At 38.9% G+C, this 13718-nt stretch overlaps 1 protein-coding gene across 2 annotated transcripts in view; it reads left to right on the top strand.

Moving 5' to 3' along the window:
• LOC144984062 (uncharacterized) overlaps positions 1–13718 on the top strand; it is a 55978-nt gene that overhangs the window by 30117 nt on the left and 12143 nt on the right. For both annotated transcript variants that reach the window (XM_078931441.1, XM_078931440.1), the window contains exon 2: positions 10835–10930. The gene's annotated coding sequence lies outside the window, so the exon portion shown is untranslated. The remainder of the gene's footprint in view (positions 1–10834; positions 10931–13718) is intronic.

Here is a 13718-nt window from a genome sequence, read left to right as displayed (position 1 = left end):
AAAAGGGGTTTATTCAGACATACCTCTGGTTTGTCAGAAGATTCATAACCCCTATTGTTAAAGTAAAATATGTCCAACACAAGAGGCCTTCAGATATCATCTGTTTGCTCAGCTGTTGGACAGGACAATTAAAATAAAAATAAATAAATAAATCACAAACCGGAATACCATAAATATATAAAAAACAAAAATAAAATTGTAAAGTGAAGGATGATGGTGTGAAATTTAATATGCTTTTTCCCTCTAACTCCCTTAAAAGCAAATAATTAAACTCTTTTTGACAAACCTCAAATTTAATGGTTTCAGTGTGTCATTTATTGCATGTATTAGTCGAAATATGTCTATTAATGATTAGGATTAATAATATTGGCATGATTTACATGTGCATATGAATGTATAAAGGCCATTATTTTACTTTTTATATTCAATTTTACAATCAAGTCATAAACAATGATCCAAAGTTTGATATCTGTATGACTCATTCATTTTTAGAATGTGCACTTTCCAAAATGACTGCTTGATAGAGCAAAGATACCTGACCAAAGAACGTCAAAGTTTGGGCCTTGACCTTGACCATGAGGCATCAAAGTAAAACAAATATAAAGAAATAAACTATTATAGAAATATATACATTGAAACTGATTTGGACATCAAGTAAAAATTCAATTCCATAGCTGATTAGTTTTTTTCTTTCAAAGGTTTTATATATTTAACATATTTTCTGTTGGAACTCAAAGGAAATCTTCAAACTAACAGTAAAGAACGTTGATGCAAACCTCAGCTCCTGTGGTGTGACTTTGGAAACACAAATACATAAATGCATTATTATGATAATAAGGGAAGGCAGCCAAAATCAGGTAGTCTGCGGCAGCTGAACATGGCAGATGGTTCAAACAGAAAAAAAGAAGTCACCCCTCTCTGACCCAATGAAAAATAGGAGACAGGATAAAAGAAAAACAAGAAAGAAAAAAATCTGCTGTTTATTTTATTATATTTATTTATTTTTTCCTTTTTTATAAAATCACACGCAGTTAAAGCTGCTTGATTTAAACAGCAAAAAAATCTCAAGGTCTAAAGGTCAAAATCAAATTAAGCCAGCCAAGTTGTGCACTTAAATAAATAAAATAAATCTATTCTTTTGAGTTGTCTTCTTAATTTAGGATGCAAATTATCCTTTAGTCAGCTCCCTGATTAAGGCCATTTAAAAAGAGGAAAAGACAAAGTCTGCTGTGCAGAAAATATTTGTGCAAAAGTTTTGACTTTCAGCAGTTTGGGTCAAATGACAAAGGATGGCAGAGCTTGACTTTGAAGTAAAGGAGACAAATAGAATATAGAGGCTAAAAAATCTGCATTTACTACCTTGTGCTCTGCTCAGTATTTACAAAAGGATCAATACTCCCATGTAATTAGGTTGATATAGAATTTGAACATCAGACTGAAACCACAGAGGTAATGTATGTCAATTCTGATGTAATTAGAAGCATTAATCACACGGATACATTTTACTACCGCATGATTTAGTCTGGTCTCATTTCTCAGTAAACCGAAGTCCTTTTAAAAAGTTTCTTAGTCTTTAACTGAAGTGAAAATGTCCTGTTTTCCTTGTTCCAGTCAGTCATCGGGTTATGTTTTTTTACTACACTTATTTTGCTGGTTGTCTGTCTAGCGTTGAATGTCATCAGCCTTTCTGTCCAGGTCACCAATATCAAAAATCTTTAAATTCCTCAGGATGAACAGCAAAGATAAGAAAACAGACATTTTCTACTTTGTATTCTAATGTCAAAACTAATCCTAACGTTGAGACAGACGATATAAAATACATTGTCTTTTTTAACTCCTCACTGAACTACTGTCATTAAGCAATGTCATGTCAGGCTTAAAATGACCCACAAGTAACACAAACTTCATTAGAGGCAAAATATGTCTCTTTACTCACTCCTTACTCACTGAACTGACTAGACACACAACAAGCAAGGTTAAAAGCCAAAAGCACACCTGTCAGGAACTGTTGGTGTCAGACCCAAAATGCATGAGACATGGCTTTATAACAGGGCTGTAAAACTTTAATTAATGATCTGAACATGTGACAAAACCACAAAACAAAAGGAGGAACAAAAGGATGACAATGTAGATCACCTAACAATCATGAACTGAAAAGATGAGACAATGAGATTGATCGACTTAAATTAGGACAGCTGTGGACAGATACAAACTGTCATTGTCATCACCTCAACCTGTTGTGTTTGGGGGAAGAGAAAATACTGCCTATGGCTGCAACAACACCATACTGACTGTCAAGCATGGAGGTTGAAGCATTATGTGTTGGGGGGGTGTTTTTCAGCACAGAGCTACATCACCAATTTGATGGGAGAATGGGCGGAGCCATGTACTGTCAAATCCTGGGAGGGAACCTCCTCCTCAGAAAGCTTGAAATGGGCCAAGGATGGATCTTCCAACAGGATAATAACCCAAAAAATACCAACCAAGACAACCAAGGAATGCTGAAGAAGTACATCAAGGTTATGGAATGGCACAGCCAGTCTCTGGACCTCAATCCTAAACCTACAGAGAGAGCTAAAGCTCAGACTTACCAAGCAACAGCCACCAATCTGAATGATTAAGAAGTCATTTGTAAAGAAGAGTGGACTAAAATATCCCCTGAGATGTGCAAAAAACTGCTCAGTACTAAGTACTAAGTCTTTCTGGCAAGACAGTCGAAATACATATTTCCCTCAATGAAATTTAAATACATTGGAATAAATTCTTGAAAGTTGGTTTCCTTATGATTTTCTATCCCTCACTGTTTAAATCAACCTATTAGGATGACAAACTAAGTGGGAAAACCTGCTAAATCAGCAAAGGATCAAGTGCTTATTTCCTCCACTAGTGCAGCAACAAAGGTTAAAAGCCAAAATATCTCATATTAAAACGGTTGTTCTTAATCAGAAAAGTTCTGCTGAATGTACAACTAAACATTTCAGAACTGAACTTAACTATCACAGGATGAGCAATCACCTCTGGTCTGATTCTTTCTGTGTGCCTGTCAGAAACTAGTGGTGTCAAACCCAAAATGCAGGAGACCTGGCTTGATGACATGGCTGTAAAACTTTAATAAATGAACTGAAAGTGTGACAAAACCACAAACAAAGGCAGAAAATAAAGGATGACAAAGCAGTTGAACTGACAAGCTTAAACTAAAAAGCAGAGACTTGAATACAACGAGATTGATCAACTTAAATCGGAACAGTCGTGGGGAGTTATACAATGAAACCTGGTGTGACTGTGACATAATTTTACAAAAAACAAGGAAACTAGACAGAAGAGAAAACAAAGGATATAATCCTTACAGTACGGCAGCTGAGAAATGTCACTTTGAACATGATTACATGGACAAAAAGGAAGCTTGTTTTTGATCTTGGTTTATCCAAACTTATTAAAAAAGCACAAACAGATTTTACTTTGTTTGCAGCCGCTGCGTCAGTAAAAGAAGGAAACACAGATGCAGAGCAATGCTTTTTGCATAAAGATATCAATTCAACTTAGAAAATAAACAATCTTGTGCAAATTATAATGTAATAATCACATGCATATTTGGAAGACATAATTGTGTTTTTACAGACATATTTTAATGATGTAATTTCCAGCGCAGTAAACTAATGAGGGAGGCATGATTATTTCCGTCTATTGTTTGTGAGTTTTTCAAAATGGAAAACATTTGTTTTCTTTTTATCCATTTCTATGTTGAATGTTGCTAACAGTCATGGACTTCACTGTTGTATATTATGAAAAGCAGAGAAAGCATGAGGGCTGCTGAATACCGAGAATGCTTGTTATGTGTCTAACCACGGCGTCTGGTCAAAGTCAGGATCTGAAAGACTTCACAGGTCTGAAGGAGCCCAGGGCTTTCACAGGACTTGCTCAGGATGTGATGAAACAAACTCAGTCTAACATCAACTGCAATGGAAAGCTGTTTTTTTTTACATTTTTTCATGTTAACTTTTGTATTTATCTGAACAAAACTCAAGCTGTGATCCTTTAAATCAGGGGTCGGGAACCTATGGCTCGCGAGCCATATATGGCTCTTTTGATGGTCACATGTGGCTCGCAGACAAATCTTTAATTATACTTTTTTTTCATTAGACCAGTCCTTTTCGGGCGCGATGCGATGCCAGAGGCGCGCAGTAGTAGCGGTGCTTGGAGAAAAAACTATCAGTTTACTGTTATCTATTATTTCACAGAGTTTGTACCACCCGGAAACCTGTGAATTGCCGTGCCTAAAACTGCGCGCTCTCGTCTCTGAGAAAGAGCGCACAGTTGCGGGGACAGGATGTGTGAGGAAGAAAGCAGAGGGTGGGGGTGAGGGGACAGGCAGCAGGTGAATCGCGCAGGGATTGTAAAAACCTAAAACCCGCTGCCCGTCACTCACTGCAGCGTGTGAGTGTGTGTTTGGCTCCCCGTCTGCATGTGATCAGTCTGTCTCACATCTACAGAACATTCAGACCTACGATCACGTTTAAAGTCTCAACGCCTGCATGAAGCAGAAACTCACCACGTATCAACCAGACTAGACCATCAGCAAAACTACCACGAGAAATACTCATCATTTATTAGCAACAGCATAACAATGTTATTAAAAAGGATCCACAGACTTATTGTACTTTAAAAATGTTGAAATTACATCAAATGCACACATTCACTTGTATATTTAGTTTTAAAAAAATTGTCGCGGACTGAGTTTAACTTGGCTGTCGGGCCGCGTTAAAAGTTCTGGAGTTCATTGAAGGCATCAAGCAGAGATCTGATTGGCTCTCAGTTCTGTCGCTCAGCCTGTTGTTAGGTAATTTGGTCCAATGGGGTTCAGCTATGGGCCGAATAAGGGAAATGTGAGAGCTGGAGCGGGAGCAGGTGAACATAAAGGTGGGAGAAGCGCTCTCGTCTCGGCAGGAGAGATTCAGGAGTTGATGAATTAGTTGTACGGCGTTTGTTGCGGTCTGCAGTAACCAGAATAAAGAACTTAGAAAGAGGTTAAGTCTCCATGCATCAGTGTGGGAAAGAGACACAACATTATTGTATGGCTCTTTCGAAATTACATTTAAAAATATGTGGCGTTTATGGCTCTCTCGGCCAAAAAGGTTCCCGACCCCTGCTTTAAATTATGTATAAACCACAAAAGACTTGTCATTATCCATCCAGAGGGCAGCAGTCGAGGCAGGGATACCCAAACTTTCCTTGCCACAAAAACTACCTTCAGTTCTGCAGTGGGAGCCCTAGGGCGCTCTCAGGCCACCTGAGGGGCACAGTCCCTGCGGCGTGTCCTGGGTCTTCCCCAAGGCCTCTACATGTTTGGACACCCCTGGAATAACTTCCTTGGGAGACCTCCAGGATGAAACCAACGTTAAAAAAATGATATAAAGAATTAATAGTGTTTACGTATTGGTTTCAGTTGACACTAAAGCAAAGATTCATCACACTAAACATGATACCTTCAAGACCCACGGTGTGTTTATTGGCTGGGAGCTCCATTGATTTTTCTTTATACCCTTAAACTTTACTCTGGTAACTATGGAAAGAGTTATTTTTTATAGTTTCCAAAACTGTAAGATGCTGTCTTCTGAGTTTTTTGTTAAAAAATAACCTTCTGTATCACTATAGATCTGCCACTAAAACCCTAAATAATTAGTTGAAACTGTATTTATTCAGCCTTTTTTGGTTTAAGTGTCTATTAGGTGTTGATAAAATGGCATCTAAAGGGATTGTGTTGATCATGAACTCCTGCAGAAATCATTCAGTGCACATCCTTAAGGCCCGTTCACACCGGGACGAATTTCGCCGGCGATTTTCGCCGACGTTTAACGCCTCGTGACTAAACAAAGGGCACCAATGAGAGTGTGCACACCGACGTGAAAAAACGCCACGCGTCAAAGCGTCAAAAAAAAAAAAACGCCTCGGGTTCTTTTTTCTTTTTTTGACGCCTCGCGTCAAAATCTATTCGACCAATGAGAATGGCGCTTTTGCACACGTGTCTGGAGCCTCTGAAGTTACAGTAAAACACAACTTGGGGGCGCCCAAACACAAAACTGCCTTTCTGAGCACACATACCAGCGAAGAAGATAGACGCCAAGTAGCATCTACACAGCCGCGGAGAAATAAGGACGGACATTCTAATATATCCCCGAACCAAGCACCAGTTGGAGCTACTGGTGCTTGAAATATTCATGTTTTCTTTGTATGATTCTGACAAGCGTAAATACTTGCTCTCTTCTTCTGAGTGAAAAGCGACTTTAAGAAGCGTAAAGTTGCGCAGCGCCACCTTGTGTACAGGAGTATTTCTGTTTACATTAAGCGCCATCTAATGTCAGGGAATGAAATTGCATGTTCACTCGGCTCATTGTCAGCAAAAATCGCCTGGGTGTGAACACAAAAAGCGTGGCGAAAAACGCTGGCGAATAACGCCTGGCGGATATTCGTCCCGGTGTGTACGGGCCTTTACATATTTAAGTGTATGGAGTGGTAGTTTGTGAATAATGAGATTTTCTGCTTTTTAGCACTTTTACAGTGTTTAGTGTGCATGCTTTCTGCTGCGTTCATGGCTGTGCATGTCTGTGTCACAGCTGTGGTATTTACCCAAAGTCTATTAAAATGCCAGATGGCTCCTGTTTGTTTCTTTGTAAACAGGACCCAGTGGCTGTCGCACACTCTCACACAGCATCAATGTAACATAATACAAAATCGTTTCCCTGACAGTCTTTGTGTACTAGGTTTGTTTGTCTGATGTCTGTGTTCAGGCGGGGGGGGGGGGGGGGGGGGGGGGGGTGTATTGCAGGTCAGCACGTTATTCTCAGATGGAACAGAGAAACGATGAACAATTCACAGCTTCCTCAGTTTCATGTGTCCCAAAGCTATGGGGCCAGTATGACTTTTAGTTTCCTGTTCATTTGATCACACCCCGGATTGAAATGCTGCCAGCCTCATGCACACCCATCACCACCACACATGCAACTATACACATAAACCAAGCTTGACAGAAGGAAATGTTCAATACTATAATACAAAGTTGTCATTTATTGAAATCATTATTGAAATCATTTTTGTTTTTTCCATCCTGGTTTATTAAGGGGCAAACTGAAGGTTTTGCCATCGCCTTCCCAATCCCTTCATCTCAACATCATTGAAAATCTAGATACACCTGAAAGGAGCAGTACATAACAGACATCCCACAAGTCTCTTACTTGGTGCACCCAAATTTTGATCCCCACTTTAGCGTCATGGTGACTCATCAGCTTTATTCCTATGTAGTCATCTCAATTCTGCGTGTCTCCCTTCTTTTTCACAATGGACACCAGAATGCATCTCCTCTGTTCCCCAAGTATCTTCTTAATCTCTAAGATCTTGGTAAACAGCCCCATCAGAAACTCTACCTCAGGGGTCACCAATACAGTGCATACAACCGCAAGGAGCACTTTAAGGGCCCGCAAGGCATGCTCTAAAAGTATCACAGATCACTTCACCTGCACTGTTTAGTTCTCAGGTATTTATCTCTGAGTCACACTTGTTAAAGTTTTGGATAAAGATGTCCTGGATCTGGCTCAGTGAGTCTGATTTAAGTTAATGAATTGGATCGTTCACAATGAACAACTATCAACTATGAATTGTATCACCAACAAAAAATTATAATATGAATCCAATCATTGTTGACATGAATTGTTGTGTATTTATAGACTAAAATAGTCGTTCATTAATCTCATTTTATTCACTTATGTCATTCAAATCATTTTAATCATGTCAGTCTGGGTAATCAGTGATGCACTGTAAGTGTAGACATGGAACATCTTCCTGTGACACTTCATCATCTTCATTTTCCCTTTTCATCTACAGACTCAGTGTCATTCTATGGGCCAACTGTTTCCAAAGAAAGTAGTGAGCATAACATTTCAATACACAGACACATGCTCATCCCACAGTGCAGGGCTGGCCAACCCTGGTCCTCAGGAGCCTCAACCCTGTCTGTTTTTCAGTCCATCCTGATAAGCTTGCTGCTGATTAGCTAACTCAAAAAATTCCACATCTTGATTGACTGAACACACCTGGTTTAGGTTGTCAGCAGCAAGCAGTGGAGGTAGAGCTGGAAAACAGGCAGGGTTGAGGCCATTGAGGACCAGGGTTGGTCCCAGCCCTGCCATAGTGTATAGCTCTCCTTACTGAACCTTCATTTCCAAACTCTCCCACTTGCCTGATTCTGGAGTCGACTTTTCCTTACTGTCACTTTCCTCAAGCTCACTGTCCTCATTGTTGGAATGAATGAGCCCAACAATTTGTTCATGTTCCAAACACTCATAAAATGATTTTGCATCCATTTCCTGTGAGTAATAGTAGGTAGTACAACAGCTCCTTTTTACATAATTTCCAAACTCAATTGAGATGACATGATGCTGTTCCAGACAGACATTTCTTGGCATAAAACATAATCTATTAGTATTCCTGTCTGTAAATCATAAGCCACTGTTATTGACGGATAGATCGTGAACAAAAGAAAAAGTCTGCAAAAGAATACCCGAGTATGATAATGCATGATGAGTATAAGATGTGATCCACTGTAAAAGTTAGTTTAATTCTTGTCCAACTTGTGCTTTCAAGTTTAACCTTGGTCTTAACTGAGTTTGATTTCCTGATCGTGTGGGTGATGTTGCCCTTTAGTAATCTGCAAAGACCAATCAGCAGCAGCTTGGTACTGTATCATATTCACTGTGTGTTTCTAATCCTAATGATTATAATGGACATAAACATCATGCTGCCTACTTGATAAGTGAGGCTCTTCCTCATATGTGTAGCTGAACATATAGTTGTTGATTCTCCTCCTGTCCTTCTTGATCCTTGCTGCCATAGATTTGAGATCACATTGAGGGTGTATTCAGACTGGACATATTTGGTCAGCTTAAGGTGAACCAGTTCGTTTCCCCCGATGATCTGGCACAAATTTTCAGTCTGAATACACCCAAGCAGACCCTGGTCCGGGACCAGAAACCACTCTCCGACCCATGTATCAAGTAAAAGGTTTTGTTCCCAACAATCAAAACTGATAATCGAGATATGAATGTTTAATCAGGAAACTGTCCAGATAAGAATTGTAAAGCTCAGCATGTCCGTCCTTCTCTTGTTGCTTTGCCCCGTCCTCCTGGCCAATGACAAAAGAGATCTTTGGTCACATGGTTTTGTTTACAAGCTTTGGTCCGTAACAGAATCGACCACTTGATGCCAGTCTGAATACAGACCAAACGCAGGGTTTGGGACTCGATCCAGAATAAATTAAGCAGACTTGATCCGTAGCAAAGGATTTTTCCAGTCTACATACACCCTGAGTTACTAATGTTTAGACAAACAGGCTCTTTGTAATCCGACAGAGAGACACAGAATTCAGTAAAAACAACACCATATTATGAATTGAATAATGCATAATTTTGAAATAAAACTAAACATAAAAAAATTGAAACCTAAACAGTTTTTTTTTCTGCTCCACCTGAATGTTAATGTGACACATGAAGACAGAATGATTAAATATATAAAAAGGTTTTAGTAACAAATTACAATGTTGATGACACTGAATGACAGTGTTTTCAACTTCATCAAATCATCTGACTGAATTGGATCACAGCGGCATTACATGGAATGTGTTAATATATAAAGGATTCACTGAACTGAATTAAAACATTCATAGTACTGACAGTGTGTAACAGACTTTTTTGTAATGTAAAAAATAATCAAATAAGTCAGTTCTGTTGTAAACTTTTTCAATTTTCAATGAATAACGGGATTGCCTAAATTTTATGTGTGTTTTAAGCTATGTTCACACAGGGCTCATGTAATTAAGGGGCCATTTTCAATGAAAAGTTTAAAAGTGTAAATGCGCATATATCTGTGTTTCGGGTTTCTGCATTTAAAACTTTCGGGTTCGCGCCTCGCAAAGAAAGTTTTTAAGTCAGTTTTTCGACTCTATGTAAAAAAACATGCAGCAACCGAACGCGCGTTGAAAGTTGAACTTTCACCAATCAGAAACTTGAATTTGGTAGTGACGTATGGGTAGGGTCATTTTCAGTTAACGGAAGTGCCAAACGTTTGAAGATTCGTTCATGAAAGAGAATTAATAACTGCGGTTTGTGACCGGCTGGAATTTTATGACAGAGTCTTTTATTTATTAGAATATAGCTGTGAAAGAACAAGCCTCGGGAAAGATTCACAAGATTTGCACCGTTACAACATTTTGCACCTAGCCTTTTCCAACCCGATACATGCGCTAGTATCAGGTGCAGTCCAGTGTGAACACCACTTGAGAAAAGCACATTGAAGAACCCTGGTGTTGAGTGTGTTTTTGAACACACATTACATATCTGGTGTGTGGCATTACACTTAAAAAGACCTATTATGATTTCCCTGCATTTTCCAAAAAACTAAACAGAAAATTGACCAATAACAGTCAATTCAATTCACTTCAATTTAATTTGTACAGCCCAAAATCACAACAACAGTCGGCCTGATGGGCTTTGTGCAGATAAATGTACACATAAAACATAAAATCAAAAGGATCATGAACACACACAATTCAATAGAAAGATTCTAAACTAAACTAACTTTACTAGAACTGAACATCCCTGCCCTTTGACCCTCCTACGGGGTAAGGAAAAACTTCTTAAAAAAACGTATTCCGGAAAAAAACAAAAAAACTTCAGGGGTGCCCACATGAAAGAGGGATCCTCCCCAAGGACGGACAGGGGATGTACCAGAACTCTTACAGAAGAATTTGTTTATCTAATTTTACAACTACATATTTAACGTCCAACAGATGAGCTTCATCCAGATGGAGTTGGGGGACGGCTGGGGGCGCGAGTCAAGCCAGACGCAGGATCCACAGCCAAGTGCAGGAGCAGTAAACATCAAGGTGCATTCATTTTTTCATTTTTCTTTGCTTTTTTCCAATTATCAAACAGAATATAGGTATTTTTTAAAAAACAAACTAATAAAATGGCATGGGCCAAAAGAGACAAAGTAAAAAGAAAAGGGGAAAGCTAAACATGTATGCAAAAATTCAAACATGACCTGGTAAATTACTGAAAAAAGATATGAAACCAGATTAAGGTTTATGAGTTTAAAAATTGTAAAAGACATTTTGAATAATTTGCACTAATGACATAATTTATTGTTTTGGCTTTTACCCCTGAGCATGGAATAATATTAAAGTTTAACAGTTAGTTAAAACTTCTTTCAAGGAAACCGAAGAGGCTAAGCAGAACTAACAAAGCATTTAGCACCCCAGTGGAGGCTAATAGTAAAATAAAGAACTTTTTTAAAAGAAAGTTTCAGATTAATTAACTGTGTTTTGGACTCAGTTAAGCACAGCTAATAGAAGCTATTCACTCTTCCCTGCCTTTCTCACCCTTTCACTTCTCTTCTCCCTCTGCTTCCCTCCTAACTGTTGGTTATCCTCTTTTCTTCATTCAGTGAAGTCAAACATTTTCCATCTCTCTCCATCCATTTTCCTCAGCCTTTCTTTCATTCTCTTTCCTTTTCACACTCACTCTTGTACCTCCCTCTTTTCCTCCCACTTTGCTCACATCGTCTTTCTCTGCCATTAGAAATATATCAGGGTGACTTGGACCATGAAATTAAAATATTAGTGAGTGACATCACTGAATATTTCCAATTTTCTGGAAGGAGAAAGAGGGCTGGGGTAGTAAAGAGTCTAAAAAAAGTTTGATTCATATTTACTAAAAAAAGAATTTGAGTAGAATACAAAGCACTTATGTTGGAAAGACCGGTCTGAGAACAATACAGTAAACCTAAAAGATTTGAATTGTTAGCCTACCCTCCCCCCAAACAAATTGAATGAATGAAGCTTTGGTGTGAAGTCACATAAATCACAACACAACAAGGATGGAAAAACAAAACTCATAAATAATCAAAGGCATATAGAAGTACGTAACTCAGTATAAACACTATAACCCCAGATCTTTAGCTCCAGTGTTCTTTTGAACACCGTAATTCCTTAACAATTTATGCAATTAACATAATTCTGAAGGAGAAAAATCCGCTCTGTGCTGATTTACAACACTTTACATTAACAAAGTGATTGCACAATCAGCGTGAAGCAGCTCACTGTGTTGTGGGAAAAAGTCAATTTGCACCGTTGTGCAACACTTTACTTTAGTAATGTTCTGCGTACACATGTAGGTGCAGAGATGATAACGAAAAGCCGATTTTCTCCGGCTCCAGGTTTTCTCAGAATCAGCTATTACATGTTGATTACGTAAAGGGTCAAAGACTTAAGGTATGTCAAAGAGCATGTTTCATTTAGGTGTTGCCGGTGACATCTACGGTGGAGCAGCCGTGGTGCAGCGGTAGGGCGGTCGACCCATGATCGTAATATTGCAGGTTTGATTCCCGCCTTGCAGGCCCATGAGTCGAAGTGTCCTTGGGCAAGACACTGAACCCCACCTTGCCTCTGGTGGTAGGCGGGCACCTGTGTTTGGCAGCGGAGCGGCCACCAGTGTGTGAATGTGTGTGTGACTGGGTGAATGGGTCTGTGACTGTAAAGCGCTTTGTCCTTGTAGTTAGAAAAGCGCTATATAAGTATACACCATTTAAAAGGTTCAAGTATTAAGGCACATATAAAATAAAGATTGGTCCAGCTAAGTTTCTTTAGCATTCACTTTGTCCAGAGAGCAACTTGAAATATAGGCCAGGTTGTGTTGAGTGGGGCTACACACCAGGCATGTGATCCGTGTTCTTAAACAGAGTTCATACTGGTCTGTCGCTACCGATTCCAGCGCATGTATTCACAGTTGGAAGAGGTTTGGTGCAAAATGCTGAAGCGTTGAAAATCTTGCGAATCTTGCTTCAGGATTTTTCGTCCACTACTTTATTCTGATGTAGGAAAGACTTGGTGTCATATAATTCCAGGTGTCATATAATTTACTAATTCCCAACCGCAATTAGTAAATTCTCTTCTATGATTAATTTACACATAGTTGGCACTTCCGTGAATTAAAAAGGGCACTGCCCATCATGTTACTACCAATTTGAGTCCTTGTTCGGTCAAAGTTGAACTGGTTTAACTTTGAATGCGCATTCAATGGCCTTCGTTTTGCAGAAAGAGTATGAAAACAAATTTGCATAGCGAGGCACAAACACGAGAGATTTGTTTACATAGGCTTATTATTGAAACGGATTGCTTGAATGTGCGTTGCCGAGGCTAGTGTGAACATAGAATTAAGAGGTTAAAGGAGGAAAGAAGACAGAGCAGGAGTAGTACGGAGTAAACATGGTTGCATTTCACTGGGTTGTGACTGTTGGTCACAACCTCTTATATAGTTTTTCAAAATCAAAATTTTATAAAAAGTTTCAATCAATGTGGGTGAACATAGATTCCTTGCAAGGTTTACTATAGTTTTGCAATTTAACCCATAAGAACCCAGACCCGTTTTCCTTAATTACAATTATATGGAATATGCACATTTCTAATATTTTTCTGTTACACTTTTGTTACCATGGGTTCTTATAGGTTAGGTCAGTGCATGACAGTTATCCCCTTAAAGTAATTGAAAAGTCATTGCTGGCATATTGGATCGCTGGATTTACTCTCTGTGTGTACAAACTCAAAAATGTTTGAGCCATTAGCTCTCTGTGAAACTATGATGACTGAAGCAAGAATCTGACACTTTTGACCCAAC

Source organism: Oryzias latipes, chromosome 15, assembly GCF_053564925.1.
Source record: "Oryzias latipes strain Hd-rR chromosome 15, Olatipes_Hd-rR_3.1".
Taxonomy (NCBI): Eukaryota; Metazoa; Chordata; class Actinopteri; order Beloniformes; family Adrianichthyidae; genus Oryzias; species Oryzias latipes.
This window is presented reverse-complemented; position numbering and strand designations above follow the sequence as displayed.